The following is a 10192-nucleotide window of genomic DNA, read 5'->3' as shown; positions in this document are numbered from 1 at the left end:
ACACCGACCCCCAAGGCCGCCCCCGCACACCAACCCCCCAGTTCCCCCCTCAAACACCGACCCCCAATCCCCCCCCAGACCCTAATTCCCCCTCGCACTGACCCCCAACACCCCCCACACCAACCCCTAATGCCCCTCACATCGACCCCCAAATCCTCCCCAGACTGACCCCTCAAATCCTCCCCAGACCAACCCCCAACTTTCCCCCCACACTGAGCCCCAATTCCCCCTCACACCGACCCCCAATGTCCCCCCCCCCACACCAGACCCCAATTCCCCCCCACACCGACCCCCAATTCCCCCCCACACTGATCCCCAATGCCCCCCCACACACCGACCCCCAATTCCTCCCCAGACTGACCCCCAATGCCCCCTCACACCGACCCCCAAGGCCCCCCCTGCACTGACCCCCCCACACCGACCCCCCAATTCCCCCCTCAAACACCGACCCCCAGTGCCCCCCCCACTGGACCCTAATTCCCCCTCGCACCGACCCCCAATGCCCCCCCACACACTGACCCCCAGTTCCTGCCCCCCACACCAACCCCTAATGCCCCTCACATCGACCCCCAAATCCTCCCCACACTGACCCCTCAAATCCTCCCCAGACCAACCCCCAACTTCCCCCACACCGACCCCCAATTCCCCCTCACACCGACCCCCCAAGCCCCCCCCACCGATCCTCAATTCCTCCCCACACCGACCCCCAATGTCCCGCTCACACCGACCCTCAGTTCCTCCCCCACACCGCCCCCCAATTCCCCCCTCACACCGACCCCAAATCCCCACCCCCACACTGCCCCCCAAATCCCCCCCTCACACCGACCCCCAATGCCCCTCACGCCGACCCCAATTCCTCCCCCCACGCCGACCCCAATTCCTCCCCCCACACCGACCCCCAATGCCCCTCACGCCGACCCCCAGTTCCCCTCACAACCTCCACCAAAACGGCGGCGCCTCCCTCTCCTCCCTCCCGCCTTTTCCCGCCACACACTCCCGGACGTGACGCCGGCGAGGGGGCGTGGCCGGCGGCGAGGGGGCGTGGCCGCGGCGCCGGCGGGCGGGAAGCGCCGGGGCGGGAAACACCGGGTGAGGAGATCGCGTCCCCTCGGGTCCCTCGTGTCTCTTCATGTCCCATCGCGTCTCTTCATGTCCCATCGCGTCTCTTCATGTCCCATCGCGTCTCTTCATGTCCCATCGCGTCCCCTCGGGTCCCTCGTGTCCCTTCATGTCCCATCGTGTCCCCTCGCGTCCCTCGGGTCCCTTCATCGTCCCCTCGTGTCCCTCGGGTCCCCTCGTGTCCCCTCATCTCCTCAGCACCCCCACTGGAGCCCGCCCGTCCCTCCCCTCCAGGAGAGACCCCGGGGCTGGGGCAGATCCGCCATCAATCCCCCCACAGACTTTTTCCCTCTTTCCTCCCCCTTTTCCCTCTTTTCCCTCTTTCCCCCTTTATCCCTGTTTCCCCCCTTTTTCCCCTTTTTCCCTCTTCCCCCTCTTTTCCCTCTTTCCCCCTTTATGCCTCTTTCCCCCCTTTTTCCCTTCCCCCCTTTTTCCCTCTTTTCCCTCTTTCCACCGTTTTTTCCTCTTTTCGCTCTTTCCCCCTTTATCCCTGTTTCCCCCCTTTTTCCCCCTTTCCCCCCTTTTTCCTTCTTCCCCCTCTTTTCTCCCTTTTCCCTCTTTCCCCCTTTATCCCTCTTTTCCCTCTTTCCGCCCTTTTCCCTCTTCCCCCCTTTTTCCCTCTTTTCCCTCTTTCCCCTTTATCCCTCTTTGCCCCCTTTTTCCCTCTTTTTCCTCTTCCCCCCCTCTTCCCCCTCTTTTCCTTCTTCCCCCTTTTTCCCTTTTCCCCCCTTTTCCCCCTTTTTCCTCTTTCCCCCCTTTTCTCCCCTTTTCCCTCTTCCCTCTTTTCCCTTCTTTCCCCCCTTTCCCTCTTCCCCCCTCTTTCCATCTTATCCCTCTTTTCCCCCTTTATCCCTGTTTCTTCCCTTTTCCCCCGCTTTCCCTCTTTCCTCGCTTTTTCCCTATTTTTCCCTCTTTCCCCCCTTTTTCCCTCTTTTCCCTCTTTCCTCGCTTTTTCCCTCTTTTTCCCTCTTTCCCCCCTTTTTCCCTCTTTCCCCCCTTTTTCCCCCTTTTCCCTCTTTCCTTGCTTTTTCCCCCTTTTCCCTCTTTTCCCTTTTCCCCCTTTTCCCTCTTCCCCCGTTTCCCTCTCCCGTTTTCCCGTCCCTCCTCCCATTCCCGTGCAGCCCAACCCCTTCCCCCCTTTTCCCCAGAGCAGTTTTCATACAGATCCCCCCTTTCCCCCCAGCCCTGAACCCCCGGGGGTTTCTCAGCATCAGCAGCCACTTCACTCCCCCCCAATTTAACTCTTTGTGTCCCTTTTCCAGGCTCTTTGGGAGCCCGGGTGTCCTGGGGCCGCTCTGGTTTTTGCTCCGGGGTGTTTGGAGCCCGGTGACCATGGACCTGTTTCCCTTGGGCGACGAGCTGCGTGGCTTTGCCCAGAGCCCCGGGCTGCTCTGCGGGGAAGCGCTGGAGCCCGACCTGGAGCCCAGTCTGAGCCTGGAGCCCGACCTGGAGCCCAACCTGAGCCTGGAGCCTGACCTGAGCCTGGAGCCCAACCTGGAGCCCAACCTGAACCAGGAGCCCATCCTGAGCCTTGAGCCTGACCTGGAGCCCAACCTGAGCCTGGAGCCCAACCTGAGCCTGGAGCCCAACCTAGAGCCCAACCTGAGCCTGGAGCCCAATCTGAGCCTTGAGCCCAACCTGGAGCCCAACCTGAGCCTGGTTACTAATGATCAGTATTTACTAATGATGGTCATAATTTATTAATAGTGATCAGTATTTATTAATAACAACCAGTATTTATTAATGATGGTTAGTATTTATTAATGACAATTAGTATTTATTAATAACCACCAGTATTTATTAATAACGGCCAGTATTTATTAATGGCGGTCAGTATTTCTTAATGACAATCAGTATTGATTAATGATGGTATTTATTAAGGATGATTATTATTTATTAATGATGATCAGTATTTGTTAATGGTGATCGGCATTTATTAATAATGGTTAGTATTTATTAATGACGATCAGTATTTATTAATGACCGTCACTATTAATGATGATCAGTATTGATTAATGATGGCGAGTATTTATTAATGATGATCAGTATTTATTAATAACAGTCAGTATTTATTAATGACAATCAGTATCGATTAATGATTGTGAGTATTTATTAATGATGATCAGTATTTATTAATGATGGTCAGTATTTATTAATAACGATCAGTATTTATTAGTGACGGTCACTATTTATTAATGACAATCAGTAATTATTAATGAGGGTCAGTATTTATTAATCCTTGCTATTTAACCCTTTTGGGTTGAAACCTTTGAGACCGAACGCCGATTGATTCCACCGGGCAAGCTCCACCTGCCTGGAGCTTCAGCGCCGACTACGCCATCTGTTCTAAAAGCGCCGCGGCTTTATCATGTTGATTTTTTTACCTATTTATCCTGATTTTTGTCACTTTAGCCACTTGGCGGCTGCTCCGGTTGAGGATGGCGGCGTCTCCATGTGCCGGAACCACGGGTGGTCGGTGGACGCCGAGAGGGGGCAGGTAACGGGCACCCATGGGTGCTGCTCATTGAGCGGGGATCTGAGCGAAGGCGGCGGGGGGGACGGCGGTGCCGTCGAAGCCCTTTGCGGGGGTCGTTACCAAATTGTGCGTAACTGGATGATTTGTGAAAGTCGCTGCCGATTGAGTGGAGATGACGGGGTGAGAAAACGAGAAACAGGGAATCGCTGCGGTGTAAAGATTCGCGTTGCGCGCTCCCGCCCGGTTTGGGTCGTGTTTAGCGTAGCGGGTTTTATTATCCTCATTATATAACGGAGAAATAATTGGGAAGAGCAGTTTGCAAAGCGCTTTGATATCCTCCAGCGCCACCGACGCTCCCGGTTCCGTTTGTGCTCAGGTGCGCGACGCGGGCGATGCAAACACCGCGAAACCATCGTTGGGAGATGGAAACGGCGCCTCCGAACCCCCGACGCTGTCCGAAAACCCCCCTGGTGATCCCGGTGTTGGTTCCGGTGACAAGAAACAAGGTGGGTGAGGAGTACTTGGATGGTTGTGCGATGATTCGGCAACCGGCGGCGCCGGAGTCGCTTCCCGGAGCACCCGTGTGTGTGTCCCTGGCTGAACCAAGGGTGCTACGTGCCCCAGAACCCCCCAAATTACACCCAAATAACGCTATGGGGACGCGCTCGGCGGCCGCTACCCCAGGGACGGGCTCTGGGAGGCTCCAGGCTCCCGCTGGGTTATTGATCCGAAATACGGAACCCGGCGATCGCCTCGAGTTGGGTGAAAGGGAGGAAGCATCAGCAGGACCGGAGGGTCCCCAGACCCCTCATTTTGGGGTTCGCCGCTTGCTTTTGAGCCAAAAAAGGAGGAAAAGCAGATAAACGCCCGTGTGATTTTGTGCGTTTTCCACCTTTAACCCTTTTCTCGTTCGATGTTGCCCAGGTCACCGAAAATGCGTCTCCGGATGGGAAGATCTCGCAGCAAAAAGGCGACGGAGGCCGAAACCCCTCGTGATCCCGACACCGGGATTGAAGCGCTTTCGGCCGCCCCGCGGGGTTAATTCGGTGCGATGCGGATGTCCCCACGTAGCGCTTTGGGGGGAACACCCCGCTTTATGGTTGTGGTTTACGGGGGGTTTATCTCAACCCGGGCCGAGCGATCCCGGTGTAAAACCGCCCGGTGAACCCGGTTTGGGTTCAGTGTCCCCTCGCTGGTTTGTGGTGGCAAACGCAGAGCTTGTGCTCCCCAAAAACCCCCAAAATGGGTGATTTTGTGGAATATGGGATGGAAACAACCCCCCCAGGGTTTCGCTGTGATATCGGGTGTAAAAACCACCCGAGTGCTGCGATCGACTGCAAAACCCCATTGGGATGATCCATCAGCGACCGATTTCACCAAAACGATGGGAATTGGGACAATTTGTGGTTGTGACGCCGAGGAACGGTCTCAGCACGATGATTTTGATCCTGAGCGTTGCTTTTCCCCTCTATTTCTCAATATCCCGCAGGCAGAATGGACGGCGACTTGGGATTGTGCCTGGTGAAGGACGCCCCCAAAATCAGCGTCCGGCCGTGAGTCCCCAAACCAGCAAAAACGGGCGCAAAACGGGTGCGTCGCGCTTTTCCTGCCCCTCGTTTGGCCCACCAGGACCCATTGACGTCCATTCCGAACGGAACACGAGGCGCTGATGTCACCGGCGGCGCTGATGTCGCGGCGGAACCCCGGCAACGCTTTGTTGTTCCGAGCCCTCACAGGGCGTCTCTCCCACTCTGCCGCGTCTCGGAGCGAATCCCTGTGGTTTTCGGCCGAACCGCGCGGTTTCGGTGCCGATCGGAGCACGATGATGCCGTGAGCGCTCAGAACGCCCCCGTCCCCCCCGCCGCGCCGCCGCGGTCCCCGTCACCGCCTCCCGTCCCCTCTCCAGGCAGATCAACGTGGGGAGCGGCTTCCAGGCGGAGCTGCCGGCCCTGCGCGACCCAGCGCAGGCGCAGCAGGACGAGCAGCGCGCGGAGCTGGTCTGGAAGCCCTGGGGGGACATGGACACCGACCCGCAGGCGCCCGACCCAGGTATCGCACGCATTGGGTGCCTGGCCCACCCCACCTGGGCCCCGGGGGGGTCGTCGCTGCTCTTGGGGCTCCCAACGCTGCCTTTTGGGTAGAAATAGTGACGTTTCTCCGTGTGTTTCTTGCTCTCCGCTCCACCTGGTTGGCTCGTTTTCCGCTGTCCCGTATCGCGCCTTTTGTCCCCAAAACCCAACTTTTCCTTCTCGTATCGTACCCATTATCATGTCGCACCTTTTCTTGACCAACCCCAACGTTTCCATTGTCCTATCGCACCTTTTCTTGACAAAACCCAACTTTTCCTTGTTGTAGCGCGTCTTTTCTTGACATAAACCCAACTTTTCCTTCTCGTATCGTACCCATTGTTGTATCGCACCTTTTCTTGACGAAACCTGACGTTTCCATTGTCCTATCGCATCTTTTCTCAACAAAACCCAACTTTTCCTTGTCCTATCGCATTTTTTCTCAACAAAACCCAACTTTTCCTTGTCTTATCACGTCTTTTCTTGACAGAACCCAACGTTTCTGTTGTCCTATTGCATCTTTTCTTGACATACACCCAACTTTTCCTTGTCCTATTGGTTCTTATCTTGACCAACTCCAACTTTTCCTTGACCTATCGTGTCTTTTCTTGACAAAAGCCAACTTTTCCTTGTCCTATTGTCTTTTCTTGACATAAACCCAACTTTTCCTTGTCCTATTGCGTCTTATCTTGACCAACTCCAACTTTTCCTTGTCCTATCGCATCTTTTCTCAACCAAACCCAACTTTTCCTTGTCCTATCGTGTCTTTTCTTGACATAAACCCAACTTTTGCTTGTCCTATCGTGTCTTCTTGACAAAACCCAACGTTTCCATTGTCCTATCACGTCTTTTCTCAACAAAACCCAACTTTTCCTTGTCCTATCACACCTTTTCTTGACAAACCCCAACATTTCCTTTATCATATCGCATTTTTTCTTGACCAACTCCAACTTTTCCTTGAATCGTACCCATTGTCGTATCACGCTTTTCCTTGAAAAACCCCAGCTTTTCCTTGTTGGATCCCATATTTCCACCCCCAAACCCCAACATCCCCATGTCACATCCCCCTTTCCCCAAACCCCAACACCCCCATGTCACATCCCCCTTTCCCCAAACCCCAACACCCCCATGTCACATCCCCCTTTCCCCCAACACCCCCATGTCACATCCCCCTTTCCCCAAACCCCAACACCCCCATGTCACATCCCCCTTTCCCCCAACACCCCCATGTCACATCCCCCTTTCCCCCCCAAACCCCAACATCCCCACCTCATATCACCCCATTTCCCCCCCGAACCCCAACATCCCCATGTCCCATCAGCCCGTTTCCCCCACCCCGTGTCGGTTGCAGTGTTGACCCTGCTGTCCATGGCGAGCTCCAGCACCATCCCCGGGAGCTCCAGCGCCGTCCCCGGAAGCTCCAGCGCCGTCCCCGGGAGCTCCAGTGCCGTCCCCGGGAACTCCAGCACCATCCCCGAGAGCTCCAGCACCATCCCCGGGAGCTCCAGTGCTGTCCCCGGGAGCTCCAGTGCCATCCTCGGGAGCTCCAGTGCCATCCCTGGGAGCTCCAGTGCCATCCCTGGGAGCTCCAGCTCCATCCCCAGGAGCTCCAGCACCATCCCTGGGAGCTCCAGCGCCGTCCCTGGGATCTCCAGCGCTGTCCCTGGGAGCTCCAGCGCTGTCCCTGGGAGCTCCAGCGCTGTCCCTGGGAGCTCCAGTGCCGTCCCCGGGAGCTCCAGTGCCGTCCCCGGGAGCTCCAGTGCCATCCCTGGGAGCTCCAGTGCCGTCCCTGGGAGCTCCAGTGCCATCCCTGGGAGCTCCAGTGCCGTCCCTGGGAGCTCCAGCGCTGTCCCCGGCGCCGTCCTTAACCTGGAGCTGGCCCTGCACTGCCTGCACGCAGCGCGCGGCGACCTGATGGTGAGTGACCCCAAAACCCCCAATATCACCCCAACCCCCCCGATATCACCCCAAACCCCCCGATATCACCCCAGACCCCCCGATATCACCCCAAAACCCCCTGATGTCACCCCCAAAAGCCCCAATATCACCCCCATGCCCCCGATATCACTCCAAAAGCCCCGATATCACCCCAAAACCGCATGATATTTCCCCAAAACACCCTGGTATTTCCCCAAATCCCCGATATCTCCCCAAACCCCCCGATATCACCCCAAAACCCCGATATCACCCCAAAACCTCTCGATATCACCCCAAAACCCCTGATATCTCCCCAAAACCCCCCGATATCACCCCAAAACCCCGATATCTCCCCAAAACACCCCGATATCACCCCCAAAAGCCCCTGGTATCTCCCCAAAACCCCCGATATCTCCCAAAACCCCTTGATATCACCCCAAAAGCCCCCGATATCACCCCAACCCCCCCGATATCACCCCAAACCCCCCTGATATCTCCCCAAAACCCCTTGATATCACCCCAGAACCCCCCGATATCACCCCAAAATCCCCGATATCTCCCCAAAACCCCCCAATATCACCTCAAAATCTCCCGATATCACCCCAAACCCCCCTGATATCACCCCAAACCCCCTTGATATCTCCCCAGAACCCGCTGATATCACCCCAAACCCCTCCGGTATCTCCCCAAACCCCCCGATATCACCCCAAAACCCCCTGATATCACCCCAAACCCCCTTGATACCTCCCCAGAACCCCTTGATATCTCCCCAGAACCCACTGATATCATCCCAAACCACCCCGGTATCTCCCCAAAACCCCCTGATATCTCCCCAAACCCCCCGATATCTCCCCAAAACCCCCTGATATCACCCCCATGCCCCCGATATCACCCCCATGCCCCCGATATCACTCCAAAACCCCCCGATATCTCCCCCAAACCCCCGATATCTCCCCAAAAGCCCCGATATCTCCCCAAAACCCCCCGATATCACCTCAAAATCTCCCGATATCACCCCAAACCCCCTTGACATCTCCCCAAAACCCCTTGATATCTCCCCAGAACCCCCTGATATTACCCCAAAACCCCCCGATATCTCCCCAAAACCCCCCTATATCACCCCAAACCCTCCCGATATCACCCCAAACCCCCCGATATCTCCCCAAAACCCCTGATATCACCCCAAAACCCCCCCGATATGACCCCAAATCCCCATGATGCCACCCCAAAACCCCCCGATATCACCCCAAAGCCCCCTGATATCACCCCCAAAAGCCACAGTATCACCCCCATGCCCTCGATATCACTCCAAAACCCCCGATATCACCCCAAACCCCCCAATATCTCCCCCAAGCCCCCCGATATCACCCTAAAACCCCCTGATATCTCCCCAAAACCCCCTGATATCACCCCAGAACCCCCCGATATCACCCCAAAAGCCCCAATATCACCCCCATGCCCCCGATATCTCCCCAAACCCCCCGATATCACCTCAAAATCTCCCGATATCACCCAAAACTCCCCCGATATCACCCCAAACCCCCTTGATATCTCCCCAAAACCCCTTGATAACTCTCCAGAACCCCCTGATATCACCCCAAAACCCCCCGGTATCACCCAAAACTCCCCCGATATCACCCCAAACCCCCTTGATATCTCCCCAAAACCCCTTGATAACTCTCCAGAACCCCCTGATATCACCCCAAAACCCCCCGGTATCTCCCCAAACCCCCCGATGTCACCCCAAAACCCCCTGATATCACCCCAAAATCCCCTGATATCTCCCCAAAACCCCCGATATCTCCCCAAACCCCCCTGATATCACCCCAAAACCTCCTGATATCTCCCCAAAACCCCTTGATACCAGCCCAGAACCCCCTAATATCACCCCCAAACCCACCGATATCATCCCCAAAAGCCCCAGTATCACCCCCATGCCCCCGATATCACCCCAAACCCCCCGATATCACCCCAAAACCCCCTGATATCTCCCCAGAACCCCCAGATATCACCCCAAAACCCCCTGATATCTCCCCAAATCCCATTGATATCACCCCAAAACCCCCCGATATTACCCCAAAGCCCCCCGATATTACCCCAAAACCCCCCGATATCACCCCAAATCCCGCTGATATCTCCCCAAAACACTCCAATATCTCCCCAAAACACCCTGGTATCTGCCCAAATCCCCTTGATATCACCCCAGAACCCCTTGATATCACCCCAAAACCCTATGATATCTCCCCAAAACCCCCCGATATCACCTCAAAATCTCCCGATATCACCCCAAACCCCCCGATATCACCCCAAAACCTCCCGATATCTCCCCAAACCCCCTGATATCACCCCAAAGCCCCCGATATCACCCCAAAACCCCTTGTTATCACCCCAGAACCCCCCGATATCACCCCCAAGCCACCCGATATCACCCCCAAAAGCCCCAATATCACCCCCATGCCCCCGATATCTCCCCAAAACCCCCGATATCTCCCCAAACCCCCTGATATCTCCCCAAAACCCCTCGATATCTCCCCAAAACCCCCCGATATCTCCCCAAACCCCCCCGATATCTCCCCAAACCCCCCCGATATCTCCCCAAAACACCTTGATATCA

Source organism: Patagioenas fasciata, chromosome 23 (genome assembly GCF_037038585.1).
Source record: "Patagioenas fasciata isolate bPatFas1 chromosome 23, bPatFas1.hap1, whole genome shotgun sequence".
Classification (NCBI taxonomy): domain Eukaryota; kingdom Metazoa; phylum Chordata; class Aves; order Columbiformes; family Columbidae; genus Patagioenas; species Patagioenas fasciata.
This window is presented reverse-complemented; position numbering follows the sequence as displayed.